Source organism: Lutzomyia longipalpis, chromosome 1, assembly GCF_024334085.1.
Source record: "Lutzomyia longipalpis isolate SR_M1_2022 chromosome 1, ASM2433408v1".
Classification (NCBI taxonomy): Eukaryota; Metazoa; Arthropoda; class Insecta; order Diptera; family Psychodidae; genus Lutzomyia; species Lutzomyia longipalpis.
The window spans coordinates 36,175,023-36,194,270 of NC_074707.1; the positions used below are offsets into that span (position 1 = coordinate 36,175,023).

General features: G+C 36.8%; 1 protein-coding gene across 1 annotated transcript in view; it reads left to right on the top strand.

Annotated features, from left to right (window-relative positions):
- LOC129787041 (uncharacterized) overlaps positions 1–19,248 on the top strand; it is a 57,013-nt gene continuing 37,765 nt past the window's right edge. The window contains exon 1 of the mRNA XM_055822337.1: positions 1–800. The gene's annotated coding sequence lies outside the window, so the exon portion shown is untranslated. The remainder of the gene's footprint in view (positions 801–19,248) is intronic.

Consider the following 19,248-nt stretch of genomic DNA (forward strand, 5'->3'; position numbering starts at 1 on the left):
CGCGACCGAAGCCCATAGCACTGGGGCTGGAAAATCGCACGATTTTTTTTGGCGTTGCTCTCGTTCCCCACACAGAACCTCCACAGTCCGTCCAACACATCATTGAGTTTGTGGCAGTCTCGGGATAGACACACGGGGATAGTCACGATTAAAACTTTTCGCAACGAGAGAGCACGTCGTGATTGTCGTGATTGCTGAGCAAGCCAAAATTTGGTGTTTGCGGTGTCGCAGAATCATCCGCAATTGTCAAACGCGAAGGACACACGAGAAGTGAAATGCGGACTTTAAATACAGCTGTGTAGGAAGTACATAGCATAGAGCCAAGTGAGAGAGAGAGGAGAGCTTTCAGTTGGTGGCTATAATGAAAACCCGTGGTGATGTAAATAATTTATGTCGCCAATCGATAGAAATGTATATGTAGCTGGTGGATTGAATATTATACCTATATAGCACAATCGTCTCCCTCATAGTCATGGAATTAAAATGTACCCTGTGACCCCATCGATCGTCCTTTTTTCCTGAATTAATTTAAAAAAAAAAAACGAGAAGTCAGTAAAAATAGCGCGTGGTGTAGCGTTTGCTGGGTAATAAGAATTGCTATACAGCCGGTGTCACGGCCTTTCTGCACGCCTCATCATTTTCGACGTGTTTGGGGTGGAATTGTGTTTTTAAATTGCGATTTAATAATAAAATGACGTGTCACCCGTTGTAAATAATGTGACAACCCCAGGAAGTTGGGAGAAGGAAACAAGGAGAGGAAGAAAAAAAGCTGGGACGGCAATCATCGAGCAATTATTGAGGTAATTAGAATAAATTGGCAGTAAATGTAACACCAGAGCGCCTTTTCACTGTGCTCTCAATGTGTGAAGACAATACCAGGAGATTTTCCCTTTTTCCCACCCACATACACACTCACAAAATTCCCACGTACACTAGGGGGTGTGAATTGAGGTAGAGATTGAAGAAGGATGAAGTGCAAAGTATTTTAGGGGGTGGCATTTGCAGAATATTCAACAGATCACCAGGCGCCTCCACCACATATACTACTTTATTACGGTTACGCGCCCATTTCTCTCTCTCCCTAAATTGGATCTACACGGAAGTGAGTTTGTAACGCTAAGTTTGGTGTTGCGACAAAAGTTTCGCATCACAAAAAATGCTCTATACTGTATCCCTGGAATTGAAAGGTACATGAAGGGGGGCTTGGGGTTTCCTTTCTTGTCTCCAGGAACAACAAAGAAGAAGAAAAATCACAGCTGTGTTTCAACTTAATAGCTGTGGTTAGAGAAAATACCAGAAAATTAAGCTGAGACGTTTGATAAAGATTCAAGATTAAGATTCAATTTGTATGAAAATTTGGGTACAGAAAGCAAAAATATCAATGTTTAAAAGGTATTTAAAACTTTTAAAGACCTCTTTATAATTTTATTTTAGCTTTTCCATAATAAATTATTTTTCAATATATTTTCCTTATTTTTTCCGACATTTTCCTTATTTTCAGAAGATTGAAAAAACAATTTTTCACCTCCAATTAGTCTCATTAGAAAGATAACTGAAAACCTAAATCGTAAATTGTAAACGCCATTCTTTATTATAGTCCAATATGTGTACTTATTGATGTACCTCAGGGCAAGAATTTTCAATAAATCTAATCTATAAATCTAATCTATTAATTTTTTCCTTCCTGAACTATCCATTAATTCTCTCTTTTATATACAGTACTTCATTTAATTCCATACGTTCTAAAGATATCTCAATTGTTCCCCTGGGAAATCCTTTGGTCATATATTTTTACTTCCCGAACGTATAATTTTCACATTTTCAGCAATATTTCTCTCTTAACACTTTGACTATATCCTTCTTCATTTATATGACTTTCCAATAAGATTTGGCTAGAAGAATTAATAAGAAAACCCATTTAGCCAAGTTCTGTTTGGGCAAAAAGAACTCGAGCATGTTTCCTAGTCATTTCATTTATTGATAAAGTTTGTTTAATGTCGGAAAAGTTTCTCCTAATCAATATTATTTCCCACAAAACCCGCACATCCAATCAATATGGAAAAAAAAACTTTTTCTGTCAATACGGACTTTTATTCAATACGCATTTATCCACACATTTAATTAATTGTATCTCTTATCCAGATGTGGCGTTGTGTACATATTTTTGTAGTAATCATCCCTCACATTGCTTCCTACCCCTTTCAGCGGGGGTATTTGCATATCAAATGTATATATGCTTGTACATTGGAGCGGGTAAACTGATATTTTGTAGTGAATATTGATGTTTTAGGAGAGATTGCGGTGAAAGTTAGGATTGTTGTATATTATTCTACCTACAAAACATAAATTTCTAATTGATATGATTCCGTTTCGATGGCAATCAATTTCACAAACAATGGTTGTTAAAGAACAGAAGTGAATGATTTAATATGTTAAGAGGATTTGCATGGAATTGCAAACACTTTACCTGCCGGAGAAGTCATACATTTCTTAGGTGAGCTCATAGGAAATGGAATGGGGTTTTCACATATAAATATATATAAGTTTGAATGTGATTGCTGAAATGTTCCAAGAAGCTATTAGAGAATATTGGAAAGAGCCAGAGGATGTAAGGGGGTGTGAGGGTTGAAATGCACAAGTTCAACACTATTATTTGGTATCCTCTTACATCTTGAGAATGTAATTCTATCCCAAGTGGGTGGTTTTTCGTTAAAAAATTCATAAGAAAGCTTTCCAAAAGGGAAGCTTTCTCTCTAAAAGAAAATTCTTTCAACTCCCGTGTGCACTGACTTTTGCTCAAAATTCACAAACGCCCCAAATATACACTTCCGTATGGTTTGCACTGTGAATAATTTCATTCACTCCAACACCGTTGAAGAGTAACAAGACGAGTTCTGGGAAAAAAAGGAATCTTCAAAGATTTAGCAGGATTTTTCTTCTCACTGTCCCCGCCCCGTGTAATGTGAACACGAGATCAGGATACATTAGCAAAGGATTTGAATCACATTTTCCCAGCTCTGGAGGAGGGAAAATTTCGTGGTAAAGATAGAAGATTTTATATGTTGTAGAAATTAAAAGGTTTTCCACGACTGTTCCACTGTGCGGAAAATTGGATGGGATTTTCCTGTGCTCCACCATGTGGAGTATCCTATCCAATTTGTCTCGTCCTCTTACACTTTTGCAACTCTCTGTGTGCTCCACACTGAAAATTTACCAACAAGGTCAGCAGCACATCTTGCCCACTCAGCTGCAAACTCCATTGAAGATTCAGCACAGAGCATTGCACACAGAAACCTTGTCACAAAGCTCACAGAGGGGGTTTTCACTACACGCGAACATGATTTACAACCCTCTAGAGCCAACTTTTTATCCACCCTCCACCACCCAAACAATACTCTTGTATACAAATTATTGCAAAGCATTGGTGGATTCACCCCTTTTTACGAGTTATAGAAAGTATGAGTGGGTTCAAAATGTAGGTCACACATCGATTTGCATGTATGTAGATAGAGGGAAAAAATAGAGCTGAAAGTTCTTAAAAAGAAGAAGTAGGTTTGTATACCTTTGATTTACCAATGCCACTTTTCATTTGCGACATCCACTCGATGGCAAAAGAAACCGGCAGCCACACGCCTCTCATCCAATTTCCAATAAAAAGCTCACCCACATAGCAGTCAGCAAACACGTGGAATAATGGGAGTGGATGGCTATTACACGAAAGTAACGTGCCAACACGGAAAGGAATCACAAGAAAATGTGCAAAAAGCAAAAGTTGTGAAGGGCAGAGCCAAGAATAAAAGTTGAAGCCCAAAAGCTAATTTCTTCTGCATATAATGCTTTTGCGCTTTATTTTAAAATCAAATTCACATCAGCAAAAATTCTTTGGCAACACGAAGGGAAATTTTAAATGTAAATGAAGGTTTATCTTTGACTTTCTGTCATCTTCCCGTAAAAATTGAATTAACCCGAATTTGTCTAGAAATTTTCGCGAAGTCTGACTCCAAAATTGTCTAAAAAAGTCTTTTATCAATAAAAATTCTTGAAATTTTAAATAATAAATTATAAAACTCTTCATTTAACCGAATAAAATTAGGTTTTGCATGCAGTCAAAGTCAAAAACCTAAAATTTCTGATCATACATAGTACAATGAGCAAATCTGAGTTAATAAATTTTCATGAATTTTTATGTTATCATTTTGATGATTGTCTAATGCTTAAGTAGTCAATACGCCGCTCTTTTGATTCAATAACATAAAGCATACATTCTAACATTATGAATTGTGACTTTTCCTCAATTTATATTGCAAATTTTATACATTTTCGGATAACATGAACTTTTACAATCACTAAAAATTGATAATAAATTACAAATGGAGTCGCCTAGTTGTACCCGGCACCTCCACGTCAACCAAAGCAATTTATGTTATGTTTAAATAAATGGAGACGCCTGGTGCTGAAAATTTATTTGAATGTTTCCCTGAAATTATTACAGTATACACACGCAGAATTAAATAATCATAGTATTACCGCTGAAAATTAGATAGTAATCAAGATTAAATGAGCTTGAATAATAATATTTACTATATAATTTCACAAAATACCAAATTAACCCATAAACATGATAAATTCAACATATTTCAAATTTTGCATGTAAAAAACATATTAAATATCTTCTTCTAATATCTAATTCATAAATCAAAAATGAAATATATGAACTTGATTGCCTAATTGCAAAATCGAGATAAAATCTCTAAAATCGAATAAGATTTATGTTATAAATTGCTACCTACATAATATTGTCAATTTGATAAACTGAAATATGTATGTTCGGTGTACTAATTTGTATTGAACCATTTTGAGTGTATTGTATACGTTGGGAATGGTCATAAAATATGATTTATGTACACGTGACAAATTACTATTGGGGTAATTTATTGGGTTATCTCACCTAATTTCTTTTTGTTGATCCGGCAGTTCTCTCTCTCGCTCTCTCCGAGATTTATAGGGTGTTTGGGGGGTGTTTGCTATATGGCAGAAGACTTTTAATTAAATGGTTATATAAAAGACATACGCGGAAATCCATTGACCTGCTCGGCATTTATTCTTCCTCGAAATATGTGACGTATTGACGGCTAGCTCCCCATAAATTCATTTAATAGACGCAGTCACTCAAAGTACTGCTTCATTCCTTTTCGATTGCCATTAAGTGGGCGCCAACGCGACGCTATGATTGTGGATACGTGCAGGATGTTTCTCAGTTGGGGGTGGTGGCCCTTTGGGGAAAATATGAGAATCCATATCTCAGTCATGTTGCAAATATAGTGAAGGTGATGTGGGAACTTTCACAGAGGAGGAAAAGTTAGCGAACTTTTATCGACAGAAGCACACATTTCGATTCCCAGGTGAATATGCGCTCGCCTTTTCCATGCTATGTTGAGGGTAGAGGGTGGGTGGTGTTGCAAGGCAAAAGCAGCTTCACCTGGAAGCCACACTGCCATTTCATATTCCTTCCTCACACAGCACAGAGAACCATTGTTGGGAGATCTTCATTACACTTTTATGAATGGGACACGATATGGCACACCCAGGGCAGAGTTGTGTCTAGGGGGTAGATTTTTCCAAAAGGGATGATGGAGCTTTTATTGTGGCCACCCCACAGACGCACATGACATTTCCTTCTTCATTGCTAAAATCCAATATTATTCAATAAAGCTTTTCCGTGTGTGTGCGCGCAATGAGAAGACGTGTGATAAGAAGCTTTCGCGATTGTGCTAAGTGATGGGAAAAATCAGAAAATGTGAATTCGTCTCTGCAGTAAGTACATTAGAGGTGCTTGATATTGTTGCCGTGTTTGCCACCAAAATGCTTTTTGACTCACACGGAGATTTCAGGATATGGCTTCCCTTTTCTTCTGATGATACACAGAATATTGAGGAAGACCCCCTGGTTGCTATGTCGAGGTGCAATGCATTTCAATTGGAACCGTGTGAATTGCACGAGAGGTTTGGGTAGTTAGTTACTGGAAATGTTCCCTTTTACATCTTGCTGGTAGAACTTGATGTTTGATGTGCTTCAAAAGTTGAACAGATAAGTCGGTACGGATGGCATGGGGAAGATGTAACTCTCATGTGTTGTATTGTATTTTGAACATTACAAACAGAAAAGCATATCTGTGTTTTACTCCACATCGGTGGAATCTATGTGGTACATTTTCTATTCAATATATATTGGATGCTTCTTGCAATGTAATACCTGTCTCAAAAGGAATACTTGTACAGACAGAATTTCATGCACTTCAAATTGAGATACGCACGATTAGATAGGATATTGGCAGGTATCAGAGCGAGGAAACTCTTTGCCTTTCCACCTGGCATGAGATGGAACAATGTTGCAATGTTTGTACGTGAGATGAGATTGTTGTTGCGAGAACGTATTGCGATAGAATGCATAGTACCGCAGAAAAAATTAAAACCCTCAGCATTATGCTAGAGGGGGTGGAAAATTTTCAATCCGCGAGATAAACATTGCATGAGCAACTCAGAAAATTGATTTTCAACTTGCATTATTTTTTTTAACATATCAGTTTCAGCTGGAAAATGCTCTGATATGTTGTTAATTCATTGTGGAGAGGAATTTATTTATTTAATCATCTTCTTAGCATCTCTAGTAAAGAAACTTTTAGAGATACCTTTAAAAAAAAACCATAAATCACAGAAAAACTAAATATGGCTGGGAAGATTAAGATTAACAAGGATATACTACCAATTTATTTTTCAGAGCCCTAAGAATTTTCATTTACCGGAAAATTGACATAAAAAAATCATTAAATTAAACCCCTATACATTTTTTAATAAGCACGTATGTAATCTGTAATTTTCCCTAATAGCACTTTCTTCAATCCATTCTAAATTTTCATTCTTAATCAAAGATAAATACACACTATATAGAATTTCTGGGATATCTTGATCAAAAGTCAATTAAGGTAAAATGTTTGTTTACCCCTAAACTCGGGTAAATCCACATCAACTCCCCACCCCTCATACCCGGTGAAACCATATAGCATAAAATTTTCCCATCGTCCTCTTGAACGGAAAAGTTTAAATGGAAGTTAATTGTACCACACGGAAAAATTTGCGTAAAGCAGAGTGCAATAAATAGTTTATGGTTTTACCATAAGAGCATTATGGGTTAAAAATTCATTAAAACATCGTTAATTTTATTGGAGTTTCATGGGAAAAGTGCTGTATGGCATTTTAATTGCTCAACTGGAGATAAGGAAAAGTTGTACACGAAACTATATTTTTCATTTTCATACCGGACCTAAGCTTTTTTTCCTATTTGTTTAAATTGCTATTATGTAGCTTTTTTTCTCCCCATTCTCATTTTATCAAAAATATCACGCGGGCAATATGACGAGGTGCCCGGGGATGGATGAGTGTGGTGTGATTGTGTGACTTTGTGGTATAATTTTTCAAAAAATAATCCACGCCACTTTGTCACGCCATCGCATTACAGAAAAACTTTTAATTTTTGCGATAAAATTTAACTCACACACAGAGAGAAAAGAAAGGTGTTCTACCAAACGAGGTGGGTGCTGCTAAAGCTGTGAGTTCCCTATAAATATTACATTATGGTGTGTTTCATAAAATATGCGTAAGGGGCGAGAAGAAAACTCGAAACTTTTATACCTTTTTGCGATAGAGCAGCGCCTTTGGCGGGTAAGATGGATAAAAAATTCACAAAAAGTCCTGAAAGGAAGTTTTTTTTTAGAGCACCGGTGAGTGAGAGAGGAAAAGACGATAATCTGAGGTGATGTGCATGAAATTACGAAAACAGATTTTATGTTCTGTGTACACATACTTTTTATGCTACGTGAGGTCATGGAACTTTTCTTTCTTGTATGTAGTCACTTTGTGACTTACTGAGGATGTCTCTAAGTTTTCATCGCTTTCCCGAAAGTGTTTGAAATACTTGCAAAATTCGATTAAATTGGGAGAAATTCCACACAAAATTCGATTAAGCTTTTTCATTCTCTTATGTGTGCAAAGAAGTTTTCGTCTTTCTTTGTGCACCATTCACGCGAAAAGTGTTTTTCTTCATATTGCCGCATATATAGGAAGATTTCCTTTTATATCTCTGTTGGCAGTATTTTACCGTCGTCGTCTTCGCACCAATCAAAGACAAACTTGAAGCACCCACTCTGCCATATGCGGTTATATGTATGAAGAATTTGAAATGAGAGCGCTGTGTGTGTGTGTGTGAAAATAGTGAATTTAATACATAATTCATCAGCATTTGGTGCTCGAAACAATTTTCTGTGATGAAAATGTAAATATTTACGCTAATGAATACACAAAAACACTGTGTGAGAAGATGCTCCCCTTTTGAGCTTTAGCATACATTTTCCCGCATGCACGCCGGCAAAGTGAGCACATATTTCCAGTGATTAAACTTATAAAGAAAAGAGCTGAACTTAAGCGAGGATGGTGGGTTAGAAGATGAATTTCATACACTTAAGTTTACCCCAATTGGGAGCTAGGGGAGCCGTATGAGCAAGCACACACTGGTTGCTTCGCACAAACACAGTGTGATGAGCCATGAAAGAGGCCCGGAAGATGGCAATAGGGGGATGGCATTATTTTTAGCGCACAATATTATATAGAACAGAAGAAGCCCTCCTTGTGGATGGAAAAGCGAGAGATGATGGAGTTGATGGGTTATATGGGATTAGAGAGAACACGCAAAAGTCACATGAATATTTTCATGCTGATAATTTGCTATATGGCACCCAGTTCTTCCGATGGTGCTATAAGTAAATTAATAAATTAACCATCAAGCGAGTCATTCCATCTACAAGACGTGTCATATAAAATTTTAATATCCTCCCCCATACTAATTAAAATTTATTTTATACTGCGAGGGTGGCTAAGATGAGATTTATCATTTCACTTAACCCATTGTCTTACTTATCGCGCGCGCCGTGGGTACTTTAATGAGGAAGCCCAGGCAAAAGAGAACTTCCTATACAGCCAGATTGTGGCCAACAGAAGAATCATTGTGTGTTGGAAATAATCTGAGTTTCTGGTTTCACATTCTGACACTATCTCGCACTGCGAAGAAATTTATGAGAAATAGTTGGACAAAACTCCCACTAAAAACTGATATTAATCTCTGTTCGTGCATAATGTATAAGCAAGTTTAATGAAACTAATAAAATTTAATGAGCACAGAAATTGTTGTGCAACTTAATATACAAGACAGTGTATGTAATTATATAAAGTTTTAATATACCGTTATCAAGGAAATCTCATTAGATCAATTTAAACTTTTGAGAGCTTTCTTCTAAACACACCTCTTTGTGAAATATTACCCGTTAAAGAATAATTGTCTACGTTGATTGATAGAATTTTAAATGATTCTAAAGCACAAAAATTCAAATAAAAAGTTCCATTCACAAATCATAAAATTAGTTGCAAAGGTTTTTACAAAAAAGGAAGAAAAGAAATTTTGAAAAACGAAAGAAAAAAAGCCCGCAAAGTTGGACTTCTAAACGATATTTCATCTGAAAAATAGTTAAGTACCGCCATCTCTCCTGAACAGCTTCTCCATAACTTTTCTTTACAACTTCCCATACCTTTCGGCCCTCCTTCACGTTTTCCCCCTTACACTAATCTACAAACACAAACGCTTTTTCTTTTTCAAAGTAATACCTTATTCTCTGCTCTTCGGCATGCATTATTCAGAGGTGGATGTGTTGTAAAGTCCTCTCGTGGAGGATACAACTTTATTTCCTTGACCCGCTTCTTCGACAAGTGTATTTGGAGTTTGACATTAAATTAAAGTTAAATGATGTACCAAAGATGCTACAAACTGCAGGTCTCGTACACCACCGAGAGTATCTGTGCTGAAGTGCAGACATGGTGGAGCATCAACAACCCCACCCTCGACTCCACCTCTCTGTATAAAAGTAGAACAATGTCAATAGCAGCCGCAAAATGATGTATAAGTGTCAGGGGAGGGTTTTGTATGAGGGTTGAGTACTTTCAAGGGAAATGGCATTTATCTTGTATCCATTTTCACACACAAGGCTATATGATAGAAAATGGAATTCTCTCGGCAAATATTTCATTTATTTGAATCTCTTCATGGTCAGCTACAATATAGGCAGGGGGATGATGGGGTGGGAGGGTCTCACGGGGCGTGTACGAGTTTTCCGGGAATTATTTGCAGAGAGAAAACAGAGAGTCTCAATGGGCTCGATGGCGATCAACATGAATTTAATATGATTGAGCTGATTTTGTGAGGAAATTGAGTGTATTGACCAAGTCATGCGATAAAATCATGCCAAAAGGAGAAAACGAACCGTGGTGGATTTTCTACTGCATCAAGGGCAAGTGGGATCTCCGCCGGTAGCCTCAAGGGAAAGCTCTGCAATCCTTGTAGGGCGACGGTGTGAGAAATAAACCGTATGTGCATAGAAGTTATTTATTCAAACCTTGCTTTCTCATCTCCTCGAGACTGACGCATCCATCTCTTCGTACCTTTTCTTCAGCGAACCATCCATGCTGTTTTATTCATTGCTAAAGGGATAGTTGGGGATTCTGGAGGGGTCTCTCTGTAGACAGGAAAGGGAGGGTACAATTCAAGCTAATTAGTTGTCTTTTCTGTTTTATGGCCAAAGGGGGACAAAAGAAGGCGAAATTGTGCGAAACTTTCGAGACACGAGGGTAACGAGCATCTCATTTTGTACCACAGACCTACGCCGAAGGAATTTAACGGCCAAATATTTTGTCTTTTAAAAGTTTTAATGATTTTTTTATCAATTTGCAATATTGTTTAATAAAAATTCTTAATGGTTTTATATTTTTAACATTATTTTCCTTTGGCTAAAAATAAAATTCTACAATTTATTCTAAAGCCAGTATCAGTCCTTTAATGCTGCCAAAGCTAAATTAATACATTGTTCTAAAGATACAAACCTTCCATTGTCGTCAAGTCTAATACCTTCTATTGTTCTAAAGAGACCAATATAGTCATTTATTGTCGTCTAATCCAATAAGTTCATCTTGGTTCCATTGATGCTGAATTCAACAAGAAGTTTAGACTCAAAGCTCTTCTCTTAAAGTCTTAACCAAAATTGCTCCTTAAAACTTTCTTTTCTATCTATTTTTCATTCAGAAATTCTCCGGCGCAGTTCTCTTTTTTGCCAGAGGCCGTGCCAGACTCATGTTAGATATTTCACATTGTCGTATAGCTTACGACAATTCTTCTTTTCCCAACAAGATGGTTTTCAACTGACTTTTTTGCCACCTCCATGTCCTTGCTAACTGAGGGAGCACAATGAAGATGGTGAGAAGAGAAAAAAACGTGAAATATTCTCAAAAGTAATTAAGATTGTTATAAAGGCAACAATTTTTCCTCGTGGCAATTTTCTGCTATGTGCATGTCCTTTCATGAGCTTCGCAGTTCTTCAAGCGGTTGCTATATTAAAGAAAAAAGTCAGCATGTTCCCCTTAAACTTCTCAACAATGTCCCTAATTTTCTTCTACATGTAGCATCTTTTTTTCTTTCAAATTTTATGTTAACCAACATTTTTTTGTCTTAAATGATGGAGGGCATTTTTCATGGTAAGCTCCTGGATGAATAAAATTAAGTACTAAACAGCTAAAGAACAGAGAAAGAAATTTAAAACAAAACAAGATTCATTTCAACCACCCACCCGTGTGGTCTTCTCAGCTTTCATTGTGTTTGGAACAAACATAAGATTATGTTAAGTTAAAATTATGCAACAGATGGGGGGGATAAGTCCAAAATCTTGATATTTCTCTTCACTCGTTTGCAAAGCTCCCAAAACGACCAAACTCCCTCAACCCCAGTCTTGCTTTTCCCAATAAATTCTTTAAAATGTAGTCCTCACTTGGACCACAGTACGACCCATCCGTCCGCATAATTTTCCGCCCTCTGGAGTGCATTGTCTGTTGCGACAATCTGCACTGGGGAGGACCGTCCAAAACGACTCTGTGTCTGGCACAGAGAAAAATCTCAGTGGGTGGAATGAATGGCGCCATGTCCCTTGTTTGTTCATCGTTTTTCATTGTCTCGTGTCCCACCGCTGCATTCACTCCTTTTTTGGCTTTCACAAAGTGCATATAGTATAGGGTGGCCCCATTGGGGCACAAACAGCCTCAACCCGTACTGCTCCCATGCCATGATGATGATTGCTTGCTATTGTACATGCGGATTACAGTGCACAGTATCTTTCCTCGCAGCCATTCGTCCTTTTTCATTCCTGTGCATTTTGCAATTAAATGGTCCGAGGGAGATGAACACGGTGAGGTGGTAATTGGAGTTTATTAAGTTGTGTCACAAAACTCTTTGTTTATTTCCTTCCCCGTTTAAGAAGTTGCAGCGCGGACGCCTGGTCTTTGTCAACATCTTCCTCTGCTTCCAGCCAGACACTGTGTAGTAAAATGCTACATTGCTGTGCGCTCATGAAATGTTCCATATCGGTTGCTTGTACTGCATGCACATAAAATGCTACATTGTAAAAGAAAAGGAATGTGAAAGTAGGACATCCTTGAGGTTCTTCGTGTTCTAAGATAAGGGGTTCACAAGGTCAATTTGTATTTATTCTCTTACAAGGGAAATACAATTTTTGGTAAGCGGTGTACGTACGTATTTACTCTGTTAAGAACATTCTAGCTCATAAGCTAATCTGTGGGGAAAGTTACATTAGAATTTAATTATTAAAAAAAATCTATGCAATCAGCTTCATTGCTTGGAGCTTTTAGCTGTTTTATATATTTTTTAAGCTCGCTAATTTTACCAAAAAAATTCTTTAAAAAAAGCTTTCCATGGTGTACGTTCCATTCAACTCAGTGCATTTCCCTTGAACTCCGGGAAAACTTTCCTTTTACTTTCCCCTTAAGATCCATCTCGGAATAGTTTCATTGATATTATGGTCATCTCATAGCGTTATGTGAGATATCAGAATATATGAATAACGAAGTATAACATTATGTGGAGCTCAACTGAACCACACACAAAAAACGTTAAGCAAAAACATTATGAGAGGACACGAATGTCCCACTTATCGCATGATATGGTGGAGTGGCTTAAATGGACATTTTCATAGATTTTCCCGGCTAATGCTCACAGCAAAAAAAAACATCATGCTGCTTTATTTACCAACAATATAGCACCAGCAGTGCTATATCCTTCTTTGCATAAAACACTTTTTCCCTTTTAAACATGTTAAATAAATGCCTGTCACCCGAATCTGGCTAGAGCCCGGGAAAAAAATACATACGATGAGGGTGAAAAGGCATCAATAAACAATGCGTGATGTATCTGTTGGCATAGTGAAAATATGTATACAGAAAAATATAGCCTATAAACCCGAGATATTTCCTGAAAAAAATTCCATTGCAATAAATTTTGCGAGATAAAGACAAAAATTTACATTTATTCCTGTATTTTCTTTAACTTAATTGAAAATTTCTCTGAGAAGACTTTTCTTGTTTTCCCCCGTGGGAAATTTAACGGACATCTGTCTCTTTGAAATGCAAAAGGCTTTTAAATTTATGGAAATGTTCATAATAACTTGATGGGAAACGTCTCGTTATTTTAAGAATTTCACGAAGAAGTTAATAAATGCAAAAATTATTCGCAACATATTTTATGTTTTATGTGTTACAAAAACTATCAGATTTGATGGGAAAAGGAAAAGTCTTCAGGGAAGTTGAGCTTTAGGAGGAGCTTCGGGAAGATTCTGACCTTCTGTGACTCAATAATTCATGATTAAATTTAATAATTTAAATAGCAATAGTTTACAAAGTTCTAAGTTTCCCAAACTTTCAAGCTCTAAATGTTACCCTAAATGTGCTTTAATACCTTAAACATTAAATTGACCATTTTAGTGTTGAATTATGCGATGAAATTTGGTGTTGTCTGCTTAAATAATTTCTATGGGAGAATTATGTGCAATGATTTTACTGTTCTGTGTACCATTTTGGGGCAACCCCAATTCAATTTCATTTCCAACAACATTATTCTACACAAAATGTCCACATATACACACGGAAAATTTGGATGCCCCATTATTAATTGGCATTTGAATATCTCTTTTCGTATATGTGGGAAAATTAATCCTAGGCCGTAGTGGTTTGATTAAGGAGGGATGATGAGGATCATAAATGAGTCCGAAATACCCTTAAATGCCAACACACTGTCACCCCCATTGAATGTTCGATTGTGTGTGTGTGGTGTCTCCACATTTTGGGGGTGGTATACCAAACTTTTCGCTTCTATCACACGAAATATCGATGTTATATGTGAAAGGGGGGAAAGAGGGCAAAAGGAACCCTGGTACGAGGGATATAAATTCAGTGTGGATTACACAATGTGTGAAGTGTTAACACACTGCTGCAGACATTAATTAGAGTGCTGTGCTGAAGTTGGGCCGGCACTTTTTCTCGCATACCGACAAATTTTACTCTCTTTTCTGGACAGTCACCCTCCAATGTGATTACATCGGATGGGTGAATGAGTTGAAATAAAAGCAGTGTAGCGGAAAATGGAAATAAGGCTCCACAATAGGACCCGATAAAATTTTCAGCAAGTACCAATGTGTATAAAGGTCTTGTCGACGACGTTTTCTTCCGTGATTCACTACACCAACCTTCTCCCGCCCCGAGTCCGGACATTTCTTTTGACTGGCCATCGATGCTTGTGAGCCCCATTTAACATTATGAGATTAAATGGCATCATATCTGGTGTGCGAGGACATGTGAAATGCGAGCTTTTCAGAGCATGTATGCGCTGCGGGATCTTACCCAGATGAAGAGATAGTGTCGAGGATGCCAAAATGTTCCTTAATCTGATTTTCTCTAACGGCATCCCTTCCCATAAACATAAATGTGAGATGGCATTTCTCCTCCAACACTTTTGCACTCTATACTGCTCCCTCTGGCATGTTGTTCTCATACTGTTTGGCTTCCATTCTACAGAGGGGTGTGGGGAAGAGGGTGGTATGTGTTTACAGAAAATTTTGGAAGGGTGAGAGAGAATTTTTGGGATGTGTGAAGAATCATACAAGTCGGACAAACATATGCAAAAGGCACCAGGCGCCTCCATTGAATCAATGGAGCTTTTGATTCGTATAACACCAAAAGACCGAGAAATGTACAAAATATGAATTTTCAAGCAGTAAAAGTTAGTTTTCCGTTCGAAATACAATGAAATTGCATTCCATTCCCAGCGCATGGTACTCAATTTGAATGCTTTTCTGCAATCTTGTTTGAGATTTTCACATACGTATAGGGCCTACAATGCATTTTCCTATTTAATTTTCCATATCTTGTGCATACAAAATATAATGTAGGTACATTGTAAACGAAATATTTCATATGAATTTAGTTTCATTTTATAGTATTTGCATTTGAATTTGTAAATGTACATATCGACGGTTAGACCCGTTAAACCATATTTGCAAATTAATAGTTATTAGTTATGGTATTTATGCTATTAGAAAATTTGAAATCGTAACTGGAAATAATAAAGGGAATAAAGTTCTAAAATCTTTTTTAATAAATTTGTTGTGTACCTAATGTCCTTTAAAAAATTTTTGGATAATTTTTTAATAAGATTTATGCATATAAAAATTCGTCGAATTAACTAAAAATAATTTAGAATTAACACAATTTTTTAATGAAACAAAAAAATTGCAAAAAAAATCAAATTCTATGAAGAAGAACGTCAATAAGCATTTGAAACTCTCTTAATTTTCTTAAATTGAAAATAACTCAACTACATATACAATAATGTACCTCTATCCATGTTAAGTATTCCAAAAAATCCTCCCAAATCATCATAATGTTAAAATATTCCGAACAACTCATAAGCTCCCTGAGGAATGATTTATGAAATTCACTTCGTGTATTGAAATTCAGGGAGCTGAATGATAAAAAAAGAACTCTTCCAGCACAAAGTTCTATTTCCCACCATTCGCTGCTGGGAATATCAATTCCACGTATAGGGACATCTTAAATATTACATTAAATCCCCCCTTTAAAGCTCAGCCATAATTCCGTATAACAAATAGAGAATGGCATAATAGCGATAAACGATTTTTAAAATCATGCATCACGGCGCCAAGCAATAAAAAAGACATTATGCAAATTAATATAAGAATGGTCTTACGAGCGATTGTCATACGCAGCGTGGCAGGTCTATGTACGGAAGAAAAATCGATGTGGTTTTGATTCCTGGTGGGGTGGAATGGGTAACAGAATGGCAATAAATTTTCTTCCTGGAATATTTTTCACATTCTTATCGCGCGAGGTGTGAGTATATGTGAGAACGCGTGGGAGTATATCAGTAAATTCATGTCACGCATTTTTTTTGTGTTGAACGCCTCTCTTTTTTCCTCCACCCACCCACCCTCCCCCAAAAGTGGGGCAACTCCGATAAAGGGATTGATGAATAGAAAAATTGCTTAACTAGCACGAAACGGTGACACTCGTTTTGCTCTCCCTTTTCCATCCCCTATCCATTTGCGCCCTATAATGCGATTGTTTGGGCAACGCTAGCAGAAAAGACGCTACGGAAGCTACGGAAGCTCCATCAGGAAGCTTAAAAGCTCTATATACCAAGGAGGACTCCCTGCTGGGTGTCGAAATACAAACTCAAACCAAAACAGAGCGTCTGTGCCGAGGAAAAAAAAGATATTTAATTATTTTCTCATGCACGTACCTTATGCGAGGACAGAAATCTAATCTCTTGGTGCAAACTATCCATTTGGATTTTTTATAGCATCTTTCGCCCTGCCTTTTGCTGGCAATCATTATCCCTTCTCGGTCTTTAGAGCCAATGTCTTGGAAAGCTCCGCGAATGTTGGAAATTTTTTCACGTCTCCCTATCACAAGTCATCATCATTGCTAAAGATTTTCCGCAGTAGATACACCACATCCGTTTCCTGCTGCACGTGTAATTAATTCTCCTTTCACAACACATCTATGCCACTTTGGTTGGAAATGGCAAAGGAAATGATTCGCGTATGAACGTAATTTCCTCAAGTAGCACAAAACAAATTACACACAGAAAGCTCTCTACATGAATTTTGTCATATCTATGTACATAATCTACGTGAATAATGTCTTCACATACCCTTTAGCACATAATTTTCACATACCTATCGGTACAAGATTAGAATATTTATTTATTGATTTTCTAAGACGCTCGTGAGGCTATATTAAGGAAGATCTTGTGTATTAATTCTCAAGTCAATTATTTGACTCATTTTGTATTCAATTAGGTATTTAATATATTATGTAATAGGTAAATCATAAATATTTTAGGGAAATTCTAAAGATTTAAATATCAACAAATTCTATTAAAAATTCAACGACTTTATTCAACACATAATTTGAAATATTTTTCCCTTAAATGCTCACGAGTCAAGATATAATGTTATTTAAGGATTTTCAAAGAACCCTTCTCGGTCAAAAATTCCTCTATTTGTCCACATCGTCTGTCTGATTCTCCTCCACATCTTGAGCCATTCAAACCACAGTCAGTGCGCGAGCTTTTATTCAAAGCAAAGAAACAGCGCGGTGACTTTGGTGTGGGGTCAGGAGGAATGTTGGAATCTCATGGCCCAACTAAAGTATATCGTCATCGAGCTAAATCGTCTGGCAAATTGTTCTCCACCATCGAATGGTTGACTCCACCCCTACCCGTTACCATGTTGGCGAATATGTTGCGGAAATTGTTGAAATGTATCGAATTCACTATCTCAATTTTTGCCTCCTCTGTATGTACCATCAATGTAAAAGGAAACAATAAGGGTTGTGGAAGAAAGCACTCACTCAAAATACTTTTGGTTTCCTTTCATTGTGTGTGCTCCTATCTCTCAATGATTTTCGAGAAAACTTCGTAGACGAATATTAATAATTTCTAATGGGAGAATTTTGTGGAAAATTCAAGAGGAAAGTTGCGTAAATTGCGATAGAAATTTCAAGCACATGACCTCACATGCGAGATGGCCTATTTTGGAGAAGTGTTTGCGCAATTGCCTATATATTTCCCTTCACACACTTCCTGCCGTTAAATTAAGTGCCACCTCTGAACTTTTGCTTTCTCCAAGTCATCCGTCTTCCTGTCTGCAGGTGTAGAGATTTTGGCACCCTCGTGCTCCCTCGAGGGCGCTAAAGTTCATTGAATTGAAAAGTTTAGTCACTTGGGAGTTCTTGTGTTGATGCAGTTCCATTTAGTAAGGCACAGCTGCTACTGCGGATCACTCAACATGAATACATACAGTAATAGTCGTGCACTTTGTTTTTTTTTCTTCTTGTGCCTTTTAACCACCATCCTCATGGGGTAAGTTATGCGTGAGCTTTTTCATACCAATTTCTTGTTATTATATGCGCGGATTGTGCAAAAAAGCTTTGTGGAAATTACTCTTGAATGAATATTTCTGAATTTCATTAAAAACATGTGTTATTGCGAAATGTAATGAAATGGAGACGCCTGGTGGATACCCGGCGTCTCCATTGTAATCTGTAGCTTTTGCCCTTACATTTGATTTAGTTTTTAAAATATTCTTGAACTACTAGGCGGCCACATTAAATTCCAACCCGATCACAATCAGAATTTAATTTATTGATTTTGAAGAATTTTCCAAGCTGATAATATACCTTCGTTTTCAAAGAGATTTAGAGAGAAATATCCCAACAAACTTATAGAAATCTTCAGAATTAATCTCAATAACTTAGTCTCGAGAACGTCTGCAGAAGTAATGCGGGCTGTCAAGTTAAATTTTCCATGATAACACTACAGATGACTCCCTACATCAGAAATTGTACTCAGAGAGAACTCATTCCGTTATACACACTTTTTCTTCCGATATACACACCCGGAGAAGTGTGAAAACACACCTGAGAAGTGTGAAAGAGAGTCAGTGACGTCACCGAAAATTTCAGCTCTGAAATTTTTGTGGAACAATCGATAGATGTCGCTACTGATATATTTGTAAGACACAATAAAATTGATCTTTGTTGATTATTATCAAATATTTCGCATATTTTTTCCACGGCAATATAAGCTCAAATAGAACCAGAGCTAGAACCGTCTAATAAATCATAAATTATCTAGAAAAAAATATTTGGTAAATATTTCAATAAAGATGAAACTTGAGTTTCATGGTCATTTCAAAAAGTATGTCGCAACCCTTCAAAAATTCGTTTCTGT